Source organism: Zootoca vivipara, chromosome 9 (genome assembly GCF_965207765.1).
Source record: "Zootoca vivipara chromosome 9, rZooViv2.hap1.1, whole genome shotgun sequence".
In the NCBI taxonomy this organism is placed as follows: domain Eukaryota; kingdom Metazoa; phylum Chordata; class Lepidosauria; order Squamata; family Lacertidae; genus Zootoca; species Zootoca vivipara.
This window is the reverse complement of record NC_142592.1, coordinates 2,744,206-2,761,965: the sequence shown is the minus strand read 5'-3', so window position 1 is coordinate 2,761,965 and position 17,760 is coordinate 2,744,206.

Here is a 17,760-nt window from a genome sequence, read left to right as displayed (position 1 = left end):
AGCAACTAAGCGAAATAAAGCCATAGAACGCTTATTTGCCTTCTATCTATGCATTCTGACACTCCAACAATGTGTTTTGCTTCAATTTGACTCATTTGACAAAGGTGCGTATTCCTGGAGTGAATATGCAGTTCTACTCAAGAGTAAGCAACTAAGCGAAATAAAGCCATGGAACGCTTATTTGCCTTCTATCTATCCATTTTGACACTCCAACAATGTATTCTGCTTCAATTTGACTCATTTGACAAAGGTGTTTATTCCTGGAGTGAATATGCAGTTCTACTCAAGAGTAAGCAACTAAGCGAAATAAAGCCATGGAACGCTTATTTGCCTTCTATCTATGCATTCTGACACTCCAACAATGTGTTCTGCTTCAATTTGACTCATTTGACAAATGTGCTTATTCCTGGAGTGAATATGCAGTTCTACTCAAGAGTAAGCAACTAAGCGAAATAAAGCCATGGAACGCTCATTTGCCTTCTATCTATGCATTCTGACACTCCAACAATGTGTTCTCCTTCAATTTGACTCATTTTACAAAGGTGCTTATTCCTGGAGTGAATATGCAGTTCTACTCAAGAGTAAGCAAGTAAGCGAAATAAAGCCATGGAACGCTTATTTGCCTTCTATCTATGCATTCTGACACTCCAACAATGTGTTCTGCTTCAATTTGACTCATTTGACAAATGTGTTTATTCCTGGAGTGAATATGCAGTTCTACTCAAGAGTAAGCAACTAAGCGAAATAAAGCCATGGAACGCTTATTTGCCTTCTATCTATGCATTCTGACACTCCAACAATGTGTTTTGCTTCAATTTGACTCATTTTACAAAGGTGCTTATTCCTGGAGTGAATATGCAGTTCTACTCAAGAGTATGCAACTAAGCGAAATAAAGCCATGGAACGCTTATTTGCCTTCTATCTATGCATTCTGACACTCCAACAATGTGTTCTGCTTCAATTTGACTCATTTGACAAAGGTGCTTATTCCTGGAGTGAATATGCAGTTCTACTCAAGAGTAAGCAACTAAGCGAAATAAAGCCATGGAACGCTTATTTGCCTTCTATCTATGCATTCTGACACTCCAACAATGTGTTTTGCTTCAATTTGACTCATTTTACAAAGGTGCTTATTCCTGGTGTGAATATGCAGTTCTACTCAAGAGTAAGCAACTAAGCGAAATAAAGCCATGGAACGCTTATTTGCCTTCTATCTATGCATTCTGACACTCCAACAATGTGTTCTGCTTCAATTTGACTCATATGACAAAGGTGCTTATTCCTGGAGTGAACATGCAGTTCTACTCAAGAGTAAGCAACTAAGCGAAATAAAGCCATGGAACGCTTATTTGCCTTCTATCTATGCATTCAGACACTCCAACAATGTGTTCTGCTTCAATTTGACTCATTCTACAAACGTGCTTATTCCTGGAGTGAACATGCAGTTCTACTCAAGAGTATGCAACTAAGCGAAATAAAGCCATAGAATGCTTATTTGCCTTCTATCTATGCATTCTGACACTCCAACAATGTGTTCTGCTTCAATTTGACTCATTTTACAAAGGTGCTTATTCCTGGAGGGAATATGCAGTTCTACTCAAGAGTAAGCAACTAAGCGAAATAAAGCCATAGAACGCTTATATGCCTTCTATCTATGCATTCTGACACTCCAACAATGTGTTCTGCTTCAATTTGACTCATTTTACAAAGGTGCTTATTCCTGGAGTGAATATGCAGTTCTACTCAAGAGTAAGCAACTAAGCGAAATAAAGCCATGGAACGCTTATTCGCCTTCTATCTATGCATTCTGACACTCCAACAATGTGTTCTGCTTCAATTTGACTCATTTTACAAAGGTGCTTACTCCTGGAGTGAATATGCAGTTCTACTCAAGAGTAAGCAACTAAGCGAAATAAAGCCATGGAACGCTTATTTGCCTTCTATCTATGCATTCTGACACTCCAACAATGTGTTTTGCTTCAATTTGACTCATTTTACAAAGGTGCTTATTCCTGGAGTGAATATGCAGTTCTACTCAAGAGTAAGCAACTAAGCGAAATAAAGCCATGGAACGCTTATTTGCCTTCTATCTATGCATTCTGACACTCCAACAATGTGTTCTGCTTCAATTTGACTCATTTTACAAAGGTGCTTATTCCTGGAGTGAATATGCAGTTCTACTCAAGAGTAAGCAACTAAGCGAAATAAAGCCATGGAACGCTTATTTGCCTTCTATCTATGCATTCTGACACTCCAACAATGTGTTCTGCTTCAATTTGACTCATTTGACAAAGGTGCTTATTCCTGGAGTGAATATGCAGTTCTACTCAAGAGTAAGCAACTAAGCGAAATAAAGCCATGGAACGCTTATTTGCCGTCTATGTATGCATTCTGACACTCCAACAATGTGTTCTGCTTCAATTTGACTCATTTGACAAAGGTGCTTATTCCTGGAGTGAATTTGCAGTTCTACTCAAGAGTAAGCAACTAAGCGAAATAAAGCCATGGAACGCTTATTTGCCTTCTATCTATGCATTCTGACACTCCAACAATGTGTTTTGCTTCAATTTGACTCATTTGACAAAGGTGCGTATTCCTGCAGTGAATATGCAGTTCTACTCAAGAGTAAGCAACTAAGCGAAATAAAGCCATGGAACGCTTATGTGCCTTCTATCTATGCATTCAGACACTCCAACAATGTGTTCTGCTTCAATTTGACTCATTCTACAAACGTGCTTATTCCTGGAGTGAACATGCAGTTCTACTCAAGAGTAAGCAGCTAAGCGAAATAAAGCCATAGAACGCTTATTTGCCTTCTATCTATGTATTCTGACACTCCAACAATGTGTTCTGCTTCATTTTGACTCATTTTACAAAGGTGCTTATTCCTGGAGTGAACGTGCAGTTCTACTCAAGAGTAAGCAACTAAGCGAAATAAAGCCATGGAACGCTTATTTGCCTTCTATCTATGCATTCTGACACTCCAACAATGTGTTCTGCTTCAATTTGACTCATTTTACAAAGGTGCTTATTCCTGGAGTGAACATGCAGTTCTACTCAACAGTAAGCAACTAAGCGAAATGAAGCCACGGAACGCTTATTTACCGTCTATCTATGCATTCTGACACTCCAACAATGTGTTCTGCTTCAATTTGACTCATTTTACAAAGATGCTTATTTCTGGAGTGAACATGCAGTTCTACTCAAGAGTAAGCATCTAAGCGAAATAAAGCCATGGAACGCTTATTCGCCTTCAATCTATGCATTCTGACAATCCAACAATGTGTTCTGCTTCAATTTGACTCATTTTACAAAGGTGCTTATTCCTGGAGTGAACATGCAGTTCTACTCAAGAGTAAGCAACTAAGCGAAATGAAGCTACGGAACGCTTTTTTGCCTTCTATCTATGCATTCTGACACTCCAACAATGTGTTCTGCTTCAATTTGACTCATTTTACAAAGGTGCTTATTCCTGGAGTGAACATGCAGTTCTACTCAAGAGTAAGCAACTAAGCGAAATGAAGCTACGGAACGCTTATTTGCCTTCTATCTATGCATTCTGACACTCCAACAATGTGTTCTGCTTCAATTTGACTCATTTTATAAAGGTGCTTATTCCTGGAGGGACTATGCAGTTCTACTCAAGAGTAAGCAACTAAGCGAAATAAAGCCATAGAACGCTTATTTGCCTTCTATCTATGCATTCTGACACTCCAACAATGTGTTTTGCTTCAATTTGACTCATTTGACAAAGGTGCGTATTCCTGGAGTGAATATGCAGTTCTACTCAAGAGTAAGCAACTAAGCGAAATAAAGCCATGGAACGCTTATTTGCCTTCTATCTATGCATTCAGACACTCCAACAATGTGTTCTGCTTCAATTTGACTCATTCTACAAACGTGCTTATTCCTGGAGTGAACATGCAGTTCTACTCAAGAGTAAGCAACTAAGCGAAATAAAGCCATAGAATGCTTATTTGCCTTCTATCTATGCATTCTGAAACTCCAACAATGTGTTCTGCTTCAATTTGACTCATTTTACAAAGGTGCTTATTCCTGGGGGGACTATGCAGTTCTACTCAAGAGTAAGCAACTAAGCGAAATAAAGCCATAGAACGCTTATTTGCCTTCTATCTATGCATTCTGACACTCCAACAATGTGTTCTGCTTCAATTTGACTCATTTGACAAAGGTGCTTATTCCTGGAGTGAATATGCAGTTCTACTCAAGAGTAAGCAACTAAGCGAAATAAAGCCATGGAACGCTTATTTGCCTTCTATCTATGCATTCTGACACTCCAACAATGTGTTCTGCTTCAATTTGACTCATTTGACAAATGTGTTTATTCCTGGAGTGAATATGCAGTTCTACTCAAGAGTAAGCAACTAAGCGAAATAAAGCCATGGAACGCTTATTTGCCTTCTATCTATGCATTCTGACACTCCAACAATGTGTTTTGCTTCAATTTGACTCATTTTACAAAGGTGCTTATTCCTGGAGTGAATATGCAGTTCTACTCAAGAGTAAGCAACTAAGCGAAATAAAGCAATGGAACGCTTATTTGCCTTCTATCTATGCATTCTGACACTCCAACAATGTGTTCTGCTTCAATTTGACTCATTTGACAAAGGTGCTTATTCCTGGAGTGAATATGCAGTTCTACTCAAGAGTAAGCAACTAAGCGAAATAAAGCCATGGAACGCTTATTTGCCTTCTATCTATGCATTCTGACACTCCAACAATGTGTTTTGCTTCAATTTGACTCATTTTACAAAGGTGCTTATTCCTGGTGTGAATATGCAGTTCTACTCAAGAGTAAGCAACTAAGCGAAATAAAGCCATGGAACGCTTATTTGCCTTCTATCTATGCATTCTGACACTCCAACAATGTGTTCTGCTTCAATTTGACTCATTTGACAAAGGTGCTTATTCCTGGAGTGAACATGCAGTTCTACTCAAGAGTAAGCATCTAAGCGAAATAAAGCCATGGAACGCTTATTTGCCTTCTATCTATGCATTCTGACACTCCAACAATGTGTTCTGCTTCAATTTGACTCATTTTACAAAGGTGCTTATTCCTGGAGTGAACATGCAGTTCTACTCAAGAGTAAGCAGCTAAGCGAAATAAAGCCATAGAACGCTTATTTGCCTTCTATCTATGTATTCTGACACTCCAACAATGTGTTCTGCTTCAATTTGACTCATTTTACAAAGGTGCTTATTCCTGGAGTGAACATGCAGTTCTACTCAAGAGTAAGCAACTAAGCGAAATAAAGCCATGGAACGCTTATTTGCCTTCTATCTATGCATTCTGACACTCCAACAATGTGTTCTGCTTCAATTTGACTCATTCTACAAACGTGCTTATTCCTGGAGTGAACATGCAGTTCTACTCAAGAGTAAGCATCTAAGCGAAATAAAGCCATGGAACGCTTATTTGCCTTCTATCTATGCATTCTGACACTCCACCAATGCGAAATAAAGCCATGGAACGCTTATTTGCCTTCTATCTATGCATTCTGACACTCCAACAATGTGTTTTGCTTCAATTTGACTCATTTTACAAAGGTGCTTATTCCTGGAGTGAATATGCAGTTCTACTCAAGAGTAAGCAACTAAGCGAAATAAAGCCATGGAACGCTTATTTGCCTTCTATCTATGCATTCTGACACTCCAACAATGTGTTCTGCTTCAATTTGACTCATTTGACAAAGGTGCTTATTCCTGGAGTGAATATGCAGTTCTACTCAAGAGTAAGCAACTAAGCGAAATAAAGCCATGGAACGCTTATTTGCCTTCTATCTATGCATTCTGACACTCCAACAATGTGTTTTGCTTCAATTTGACTCATTTTACAAAGGTGCTTATTCCTGGAGGGAATATGCAGTTCTACTCAAGAGTAAGCAACTAAGCGAAATAAAGCCATGGAACGCTTATTTGCCTTCTATCTATGCATTCTGACACTCCAACAATGTGTTCTGCTTCAATTTGACTCATTTGACAAAGGTGCTTATTCCTGGAGTGAATATGCAGTTCTACTCAAGAGTAAGCAACTAAGCGAAATAAAGCCATGGAACGCTTATTTGCCTTCTATCTATGCATTCTGACACTCCAACAATGTGTTTTGCTTCAATTTGACTCATTTGACAAAGGTGCGTATTCCTGGAGTGAATATGCAGTTCTACTCAAGAGTAAGCAACTAAGCGAAATAAAGCCATGGAACGCTTATGTGCCTTCTATCTATGCATTCAGACACTCCAACAATGTGTTCTGCTTCAATTTGACTCATTCTACAAACGTGCTTATTCCTGGAGTGAACATGCAGTTCTACTCAAGAGTAAGCAGCTAAGCGAAATAAAGCCATAGAACGCTTATTTGCCTTCTATCTATGTATTCTGACACTCCAACAATGTGTTCTGCTTCAATTTGACTCATTTTACAAAGATGCTTATTTCTGGAGTGAACATGCAGTTCTACTCAAGAGTAAGCATCTAAGCGAAATAAAGCCATGGAACGCTTATTTGCCTTCAATCTATGCATTCTGACACTCCAACAATGTGTTCTGCTTCAATTTGACTCATTTTACAAAGGTGCTTATTCCTGGAGTGAACATGCAGTTCTACTCAAGAGTAAGCAACTAAGCGAAATGAAGCTACGGAACGCTTATTTGCCTTCTATCTATGCATTCTGAGACTCCAACAATGTGTTCTGCTTCAATTTGACTCATTTTACAAAGATGTTTATTTCTGGAGTGAACATGCAGTTCTACTCAAGAGTAAGCAACTAAGCGAAATAAAGCCATGGAACGCTTATTTGCCTTCTATCTATGCATTCTGACACTCCAACAATCTGTTCTGCTTCAATTTGACTCATTTTACAAAGGTGCTTATTCCTGGAGTGAACATGCAGTTCTACTCAAGAGTAAGCAACTAAGCGAAATGAAGCCACGGAACGCTTATTTGCCGTCTATCTATGCATTCTGACACTCCAACAATGTGTTCTGCTTCAATTTGACTCATTTTACAAAGATGTTTATTTCTGGAGTGAACATGCAGTTCTACTCAAGAGTAAGCAACTAAGCGAAATAAAGCCATGGAACGCTTATTTGCCTTCTATCTATGCATTCTGACACTCCAACAATCTGTTCTGCTTCAATTTGACTCATTTTACAAAGGTGCTTATTCCTGGAGTGAACATGCAGTTCTACTCAAGAGTAAGCAACTAAGCGAAATGAAGCCACGGAACGCTTATTTGCCGTCTATCTATGCATTCTGACACTCCAACAATGTGTTCTGCTTCAATTTGACTCATTTTACAAAGGTGCTTATTCCTGGAGTGAACATGCAGTTCTACTCAAGAGTAAGCAGCTAAGCGAAATAAAGCCATAGAACGCTTATTTGCCTTCTATCTATGTATTCTGACACTCCAACAATGTGTTCTGCTTCAATTTGACTCATTTTACAAAGGTGCTTATTCCTGGAGTGAACATGCAGTTCTACTCAAGAGTAAGCAACTAAGCGAAATAAAGCCATGGAACGCTTATTTGCCTTCTATCTATGCATTCTGACACTCCAACAATGTGTTCTGCTTCAATTTGACTCATTCTACAAACGTGCTTATTCCTGGAGTGAACATGCAGTTCTACTCAACAGTAAGCAACTAAGCGAAATGAAGCCACGGAAAGCTTATTTACCGTCTATCTATGCATTCTGACACTCCAACAATGTGTTCTGCTTCAATTTGACTCATTTTACAAAGATGTTTATTTCTGGAGTGAACATGCAGTTCTACTCAAGGGTAAGCATCTAAGCGAAATAAAGCCATGGAACGCTTATTTGCCTTCTATCTATGCATTCTGACACTCCAACAATGTGTTCTGCTTCAATTTGACTCATTTTACAAAGGTGCTTATTTCTGGAGTGAACATGCAGTTCTACTCAAGAGTAAGCAACTAAGCGAAATGAAGCTACGGAACGCTTATTTGCCTTCTATCTATGCATTCTGACACTCCAACAATGTGTTCTGCTTCAATTTGACTCATTTTACAAAGGTGCTTATTCCTGGAGTGAACATGCAGTTCTACTCAAGAGTAAGCAACTAAGCGAAATGAAGCTACGGAACGCTTATTTGCCTTCTATCTATGCATTCTGACACTCCAACAATGTCTTCTGCTTCAATTTGACTCATTTTATAAAGGTGCTTATTCCTGGAGTGAACATGCAGTTCTCCTCAAGAGTAAGCAACTAAGCGAAATAAAGCCATGGAACGCTTATTTGCCGTCTATCTATGCATTCTGATGCTCCAACAATGTGTTCTGCTTCAATTTGACTCATTTTACGAAGGTGCTTATTCCTGGAGTGAACATGCAGTTCTACTCAAGAGTAAGCATCTAAGCGAAATAAAGCCATGGAACGCTTATTTGCCTTCAATCTATGCATTCTGACACTCCAACAATGTGTTCTGCTTCAATTTGACTCATTTTACAAAGGTGCTTATTCCTGGAGTGAACATGCAGTTCTACTCAAGAGTAAGCAACTAAGCGAAATGAAGCTACGGAACGCTTATTTGCCTTCTATCTATGCATTCTGACACTCCAACAATGTGTTCTGCTTCAATTTGACTCATTTTACAAAGGTGCTTATTCCTGGAGTGAACATGCAGTTCTACTCAAGAGTAAGCAACTAAGCGAAATGAAGCTACGGAACGCTTATTTGCCTTCTATCTATGCATTCTGACACTCCAACAATGTGTTCTGCTTCATTTTGACTCATTTTACAAAGGTGCTTATTCCTGGAGTGAACATGCAGTTCTACTCAAGAGTAAGCAACTAAGCGAAATAAAGCCATGGAACGCTTATTTGACTTCTATCTATGCATTCTGACGCTCCAACAATGTGTTCTGCTTCAATTTGACTCATTTTACGAAGGTGCTTATTCCTGGAGTGAACATGCAGTTCTACTCAAGTGTAAGCAACTAAGCGAAATAAAGCCATGGAACGCTTATTTGCCTTCTATCTATGCATTCTGACACTCCAACAATCTGTTCTGCTTCAATTTGACTCATTTTACAAAGGTGCTTATTCCTGGAGTGAGCATGCAGTTCTACTCAAGAGTAAGCAACTAAGCGAAATAAAGCCATGGAACGCTTATTTGCCTTCTATCTATGCATTCTGACACTCCAACAATGTGTTCTGCTTCAATTTGACTCATTTTACAAAGGTGCTTATTCCTGGAGTGAACATGCAGTTCTACTCAAGAGTAAGCAACTAAGCGAAATGAAGCCACGGAACGCTTATTTGCCGTCTATCTATGCATTCTGACACTCCAACAATGTGTTCTGCTTCAATTTGACTCATTTTACAAAGGTGCTTATTCCTGGAGTGAACATTCAGTTCTACTCAAGAGTAAGCATCTAAGCGAAATAAAGCCATGGAACGCTTATTTGCCTTCTATCTATGCATTCTGACACTCCAACAATGTGTTCTGCTTCAATTTGACTCATTTTACAAAGATGTTTATTTCTGGAGTGAACATGCAGTTCTACTCAAGAGTAAGCATCTAAGCGAAATAAAGCCATGGAACGCTTATTTGCCTTCAATCTATGCATTCTGACACTCCAACAATGTGTTCTGCTTCAATTTGACTCATTTTACAAAGGTGCTTATTCCTGGAGTGAACATGCAGTTCTACTCAAGAGTAAGCAACTAAGCGAAATGAAGCTACGGAACGCTTATTTGCCTTCTATCTATGCATTCTGACACTCCAACAATGTGTTCTGCTTCAATTTGACTCATTTTACAAAGGTGCTTATTCCTGGAGTGAACATGCAGTTCTACTCAAGAGTAAGCAACTAAGCGAAATGAAGCTACGGAACGCTTATTTGCCTTCTATCTATGCATTCTGACACTCCAACAATGTCTTCTGCTTCAATTTGACTCATTTTATAAAGGTGCTTATTCCTGGAGTGAACATGCAGTTCTACTCAAGAGTAAGCAACTAAGCGAAATAAAGCCATGGAACGCTTATTTGCCGTCTATCTATGCATTCTGACGCTCCAACAATGTGTTCTGCTTCAATTTGACTCATTTTACGAAGGTGCTTATTCCTGGAGTGAACATGCAGTTCTACTCAAGAGTAAGCATCTAAGCGAAATAAAGCCATGAAACGCTTATTTGCCTTCAATCTATGCATTCTGACACTCCAACAATGTGTTCTGCTTCAATTTGACTCATTTTACAAAGGTGCTTATTCCTGGAGTGAATATGCAGTTCTACTCAAGAGTAAGCAACTAAGCGAAATGAAGCTACGGAACGCTTATTTGCCTTCTATCTATGCATTCTGACACTCCAACAATGTGTTCTGCTTCAATTTGACTTATTTTACAAAGGTGCTTATTCCTGGAGTGAACATGCAGTTCTACTCAAGAGTAAGCAACTAAGCGAAATGAAGCTACGGAACGCTTATTTGCCTTCTATCTATGCATTCTGACACTCCAACAATGTGTTCTGCTTCAATTTGACTCATTTTATAAAGGTGCTTATTCCTGGAGTGAACATGCAGTTCTACTCAAGAGTAAGCAACTAAGCGAAATAAAGCCATGGAACGCTTATTTGACTTCTATCTATGCATTCTGACGCTCCAACAATGTGTTCTGCTTCAATTTGACTCATTTTACGAAGGTGCTTATTCCTGGAGTGAACATGCAGTTCTACTCAAGTGTAAGCAACTAAGCGAAATAAAGCCATGGAACGCTTATTTGCCTTCTATCTATGCATTCTGACACTCCAACAATCTGTTCTGCTTCAATTTGACTCATTTTACAAAGGTGCTTATTCCTGGAGTGAGCATGCAGTTCTACTCAAGAGTAAGCAACTAAGCGAAATAAAGCCATGGAACGCTTATTTGCCTTCTATCTATGCATTCTGACACTCCAACAATGTGTTCTGCTTCAATTTGACTCATTTTACAAAGGTGCTTATTCCTGGAGTGAACATGCAGTTCTACTCAAGAGTAAGCAACTAAGCGAAATGAAGCTACGGAACGCTTATTTGCCTTCTATCTATGCATTCTGACACTCCAACAATGTGTTCTGCTTCATTTTGACTCATTTTACAAAGGTGCTTATTCCTGGAGTGAACATGCAGTTCTACTCAAGAGTAAGCAACTAAGCGAAATAAAGCCATGGAACGCTTATTTGACTTCTATCTATGCATTCTGACGCTCCAACAATGTGTTCTGCTTCAATTTGACTCATTTTACGAAGGTGCTTATTCCTGGAGTGAACATGCAGTTCTACTCAAGTGTAAGCAACTAAGCGAAATAAAGCCATGGAACGCTTATTTGCCTTCTATCTATGCATTCTGACACTCCAACAATCTGTTCTGCTTCAATTTGACTCATTTTACAAAGGTGCTTATTCCTGGAGTGAGCATGCAGTTCTACTCAAGAGTAAGCAACTAAGCGAAATAAAGCCATGGAACGCTTATTTGCCTTCTATCTATGCATTCTGACACTCCAACAATGTGTTCTGCTTCAATTTGACTCATTTTACAAAGGTGCTTATTCCTGGAGTGAACATGCAGTTCTACTCAAGAGTAAGCATCTAAGCGAAATAAAGCCATGGAACGCTTATTTGCCTTCTATCTATGCATTCTGACACTCCAACAATGTGTTCTGCTTCAATTTGACTCATTTTACAAAGATGTTTATTTCTGGAGTGAACATGCAGTTCTACTCAAGAGTAAGCATCTAAGCGAAATAAAGCCATGGAACGCTTATTTGCCTTCAATCTATGCATTCTGACACTCCAACAATGTGTTCTGCTTCAATTTGACTCATTTTACAAAGGTGCTTATTCCTGGAGTGAACATGCAGTTCTACTCAAGAGTAAGCAACTAAGCGAAATGAAGCTACGGAACGCTTATTTGCCTTCTATCTATGCATTCTGACACTCCAACAATGTGTTCTGCTTCAATTTGACTCATTTTACAAAGGTGCTTATTCCTGGAGTGAACATGCAGTTCTACTCAAGAGTAAGCAACTAAGCGAAATGAAGCTACGGAACGCTTATTTGCCTTCTATCTATGCATTCTGACACTCCAACAATGTCTTCTGCTTCAATTTGACTCATTTTATAAAGGTGCTTATTCCTGGAGTGAACATGCAGTTCTACTCAAGAGTAAGCAACTAAGCGAAATAAAGCCATGGAACGCTTATTTGCCGTCTATCTATGCATTCTGACGCTCCAACAATGTGTTCTGCTTCAATTTGACTCATTTTACGAAGGTGCTTATTCCTGGAGTGAACATGCAGTTCTACTCAAGAGTAAGCATCTAAGCGAAATAAAGCCATGGAACGCTTATTTGCCTTCAATCTATGCATTCTGACACTCCAACAATGTGTTCTGCTTCAATTTGACTCATTTTACAAAGGTGCTTATTCCTGGAGTGAATATGCAGTTCTACTCAAGAGTAAGCAACTAAGCGAAATGAAGCTACGGAACGCTTATTTGCCTTCTATCTATGCATTCTGACACTCCAACAATGTGTTCTGCTTCAATTTGACTTATTTTACAAAGGTGCTTATTCCTGGAGTGAACATGCAGTTCTACTCAAGAGTAAGCAACTAAGCGAAATGAAGCTACGGAACGCTTATTTGCCTTCTATCTATGCATTCTGACACTCCAACAATGTGTTCTGCTTCAATTTGACTTATTTTACAAAGGTGCTTATTCCTGGAGTGAACATGCAGTTCTACTCAAGAGTAAGCAACTAAGCGAAATGAAGCTACGGAACGCTTATTTGCCTTCTATCTATGCATTCTGACACTCCAACAATGTGTTCTGCTTCAATTTGACTTATTTTACAAAGGTGCTTATTCCTGGAGTGAACATGCAGTTCTACTCAAGAGTAAGCAACTAAGCGAAATGAAGCTACGGAACGCTTATTTGCCTTCTATCTATGCATTCTGACACTCCAACAATGTGTTCTGCTTCAATTTGACTCATTTTATAAAGGTGCTTATTCCTGGAGTGAACATGCAGTTCTACTCAAGAGTAAGCAACTAAGCGAAATAAAGCCATGGAACGCTTATTTGACTTCTATCTATGCATTCTGACGCTCCAACAATGTGTTCTGCTTCAATTTGACTCATTTTACGAAGGTGCTTATTCCTGGAGTGAACATGCAGTTCTACTCAAGTGTAAGCAACTAAGCGAAATAAAGCCATGGAACGCTTATTTGCCTTCTATCTATGCATTCTGACACTCCAACAATCTGTTCTGCTTCAATTTGACTCATTTTACAAAGGTGCTTATTCCTGGAGTGAGCATGCAGTTCTACTCAAGAGTAAGCAACTAAGCGAAATAAAGCCATGGAACGCTTATTTGCCTTCTATCTATGCATTCTGACACTCCAACAATGTGTTCTGCTTCAATTTGACTCATTTTACAAAGGTGCTTATTCCTGGAGTGAACATGCAGTTCTACTCAAGAGTAAGCAACTAAGCGAAATGAAGCTACGGAACGCTTATTTGCCTTCTATCTATGCATTCTGACACTCCAACAATGTGTTCTGCTTCATTTTGACTCATTTTACAAAGGTGCTTATTCCTGGAGTGAACATGCAGTTCTACTCAAGAGTAAGCAACTAAGCGAAATAAAGCCATGGAACGCTTATTTGACTTCTATCTATGCATTCTGACGCTCCAACAATGTGTTCTGCTTCAATTTGACTCATTTTACGAAGGTGCTTATTCCTGGAGTGAACATGCAGTTCTACTCAAGTGTAAGCAACTAAGCGAAATAAAGCCATGGAACGCTTATTTGCCTTCTATCTATGCATTCTGACACTCCAACAATCTGTTCTGCTTCAATTTGACTCATTTTACAAAGGTGCTTATTCCTGGAGTGAGCATGCAGTTCTACTCAAGAGTAAGCAACTAAGCGAAATAAAGCCATGGAACGCTTATTTGCCTTCTATCTATGCATTCTGACACTCCAACAATGTGTTCTGCTTCAATTTGACTCATTTTACAAAGGTGCTTATTCCTGGAGTGAACATGCAGTTCTACTCAAGAGTAAGCAACTAAGCGAAATGAAGCCACGGAACGCTTATTTGCCGTCTATCTATGCATTCTGACACTCCAACAATGTGTTCTGCTTCAATTTGACTCATTTTACAAAGGTGCTTATTCCTGGAGTGAACATTCAGTTCTACTCAAGAGTAAGCATCTAAGCGAAATAAAGCCATGGAACGCTTATTTGCCTTCTATCTATGCATTCTGACACTCCAACAATGTGTTCTGCTTCAATTTGACTCATTTTACAAAGATGTTTATTTCTGGAGTGAACATGCAGTTCTACTCAAGAGTAAGCATCTAAGCGAAATAAAGCCATGGAACGCTTATTTGCCTTCAATCTATGCATTCTGACACTCCAACAATGTGTTCTGCTTCAATTTGACTCATTTTACAAAGGTGCTTATTCCTGGAGTGAACATGCAGTTCTACTCAAGAGTAAGCAACTAAGCGAAATGAAGCTACGGAACGCTTATTTGCCTTCTATCTATGCATTCTGACACTCCAACAATGTGTTCTGCTTCAATTTGACTCATTTTACAAAGGTGCTTATTCCTGGAGTGAACATGCAGTTCTACTCAAGAGTAAGCAACTAAGCGAAATGAAGCTACGGAACGCTTATTTGCCTTCTATCTATGCATTCTGACACTCCAACAATGTGTTCTGCTTCAATTTGACTCATTTTACAAAGGTGCTTATTCCTGGAGTGAATATGCAGTTCTACTCAAGAGTAAGCAACTAAGCGAAATGAAGCTACGGAACGCTTATTTGCCTTCTATCTATGCATTCTGACACTCCAACAATGTGTTCTGCTTCAATTTGACTCATTTTACAAAGGTGCTTATTCCTGGAGTGAACATGCAGTTCTACTCAAGAGTAAGCAACTAAGCGAAATGAAGCTACGGAACGCTTATTTGCCTTCTATCTATGCATTCTGACACTCCAACAATGTGTTCTGCTTCAATTTGACTCATTTTATAAAGGTGCTTATTCCTGGAGTGAACATGCAGTTCTACTCAAGAGTAAGCAACTAAGCGAAATAAAGCCATGGAACGCTTATTTGACTTCTATCTATGCATTCTGACGCTCCAACAATGTGTTCTGCTTCAATTTGACTCATTTTACGAAGGTGCTTATTCCTGGAGTGAACATGCAGTTCTACTCAAGTGTAAGCAACTAAGCGAAATAAAGCCATGGAACGCTTATTTGCCTTCTATCTATGCATTCTGACACTCCAACAATCTGTTCTGCTTCAATTTGACTCATTTTACAAAGGTGCTTATTCCTGGAGTGAGCATGCAGTTCTACTCAAGAGTAAGCAACTAAGCGAAATAAAGCCATGGAACGCTTATTTGCCTTCTATCTATGCATTCTGACACTCCAACAATGTGTTCTGCTTCAATTTGACTCATTTTACAAAGGTGCTTATTCCTGGAGTGAACATGCAGTTCTACTCAAGAGTAAGCAACTAAGCGAAATGAAGCCACGGAACGCTTATTTGCCGTCTATCTATGCATTCTGACACTCCAACAATGTGTTCTGCTTCAATTTGACTCATTTTACAAAGGTGCTTATTCCTGGAGTGAACATTCAGTTCTACTCAAGAGTAAGCAACTAAGCGAAATAAAGCCATGGAACGCTTATTTGCCTTCTATCTATGCATTCTGACACTCCAACAAGGTGTTCTGCTTCAATTTGACTCATTTTACAAAGGTGCTTATTCCTGGAGTGAACATGCAGTTCTACTCAAGAGTAAGCAACTAAGCGAAATGAAGCCACGGAACGCTTATTTGCCGTCTATCTATGCATTCTGACACTCCAACAATCTGTTCTGCTTCAATTTGACTCATTTTACAAAGGTGCTTATTTCTGGAGTGAACATGCAGTTCTACTCAAGAGTAAGCATCTAAGCGAAATAAAGCCATGGAACGCTTATTTGCCTTCTATCTATGCATTCTGACACTCCAACAATGTGTTCTGCTTCAATTTGACTCATTTTACAAAGGTGCTTATTCCTGGAGTGAACATTCAGTTCTACTCAAGAGTAAGCAACTAAGCGAAATGAAGCAACGGAACGCTTATTTGCCTTCTATCTATGCATTCTGACACTCCAACAAGGTGTTCTGCTTCAATTTGACTCATTTTACAAAGGTGCTTCTTCCTGGAGTGAACATGCAGTTCTACTCAAGAGTAAGCAACTAAGCGAAATAAAGCCATGGAACGCTTATTTGCCTTCTATCTATGCATTCTGACACTCCAACAATGTGTTCTGCTTCAATTTGACTCATTTTACAAAGGTGCTTATTCCTGGAGTGAACATGCAGTTCTACTCAAGAGTAAGCAACTAAGCGAAATGAAGCCACGGAACGCTTATTTGCCGTCTATCTATGCATTCTGACACTCCAACAATCTGTTCTGCTTCAATTTGACTCATTTTACAAAGGTGCTTATTTCTGGAGTGAACATGCAGTTCTACTCAAGAGTAAGCATCTAAGCGAAATAAAGCCATGGAACGCTTATTTGCCTTCTATCTATGCATTCTGACACTCCAACTATGTGTTCTGCTTCAATTTGACTCATTTTACAAAGGTGCTTATTCCTGGAGTGAAGATGCAGTTCTACTCAAGAGTAAGCAACTAAGCGAAATGAAGCTACGGAACGCTTATTTGCCTTCTATCTATGCATTCTGACACTCCAACAATGTGTTCTGCTTCAATTTGACTCATTTTACAAAGGTGCTTATTCCTGGAGTGAACATGCAGTTCTACTCAAGAGTAAGCAACTAAGCGAAATAAAGCCATAGAACGCTTATTTGCCTTCTATCTATCCTGTATTAGGGATCTCTTGTTTTTTTCCAATATTTGGCAATTAGGATTCTTGCCGCTGCCACCATGTACAAAAAGCCTTTTCATCTTGTTTATTTATTTATCTTCATCCACCATCCCCAGTAAAAAAGACTCAGGTTTCTTTTGATATTATATTTTAATTCCCCCCCCCAATTCCTCAAATATCCCATACCAAAAAGGTTTTAGTTTATTATAGTGCCACCATGTATGTATAAAGGCAGGATGCTGCTTTCAGTGCTGTCAAGCACTCTGACAGCGTCCTTACCCATTTTGATGAAACCAAGCCCGTTGTGCTTGCCCGTGACGCTTCCCTGTATGGAATCTGTGCGGTCTCCACCACACATGGCCTGCCAGACACCATCGTGTCTGATAAATGGAGCACAGTTCACATCAGCCAAGTTCCAGAAGTTCATGACCGACAACCTAATCCAGCATGTCATGGCAGCACCATTCTACCCATCAATGAATGGACAGGCCGAGAGAATGGTGAGGACAAGCAAGGAATCCCTCACCCGCATTACCCAGGGGAACTGGAACCAGTGCCTGGTGGATTTCCTGCTGCAGCAGCACATCATGCCCTCCACTGCCACAGGCTGTAGCCCAGCAGAACTTCTCATGAACCAGAAGTTGGCATCGCTCCTGAATCGGCTCCACCCTGATCTGGCATCTGATTGGCCTCCTGGCCCCCGGGTCCTTCATCCTGAATGACCCTGTCTACATCTGGAACTATGGGCATGGCCCTGCCTGTATCCCTGCTGCCGTTACCAAGGTGACTGGGCCAGTCTCCTACCAGCTTGCCACAGCGGATCACTTCATTCACCATTTCCCACTTCCCCCCT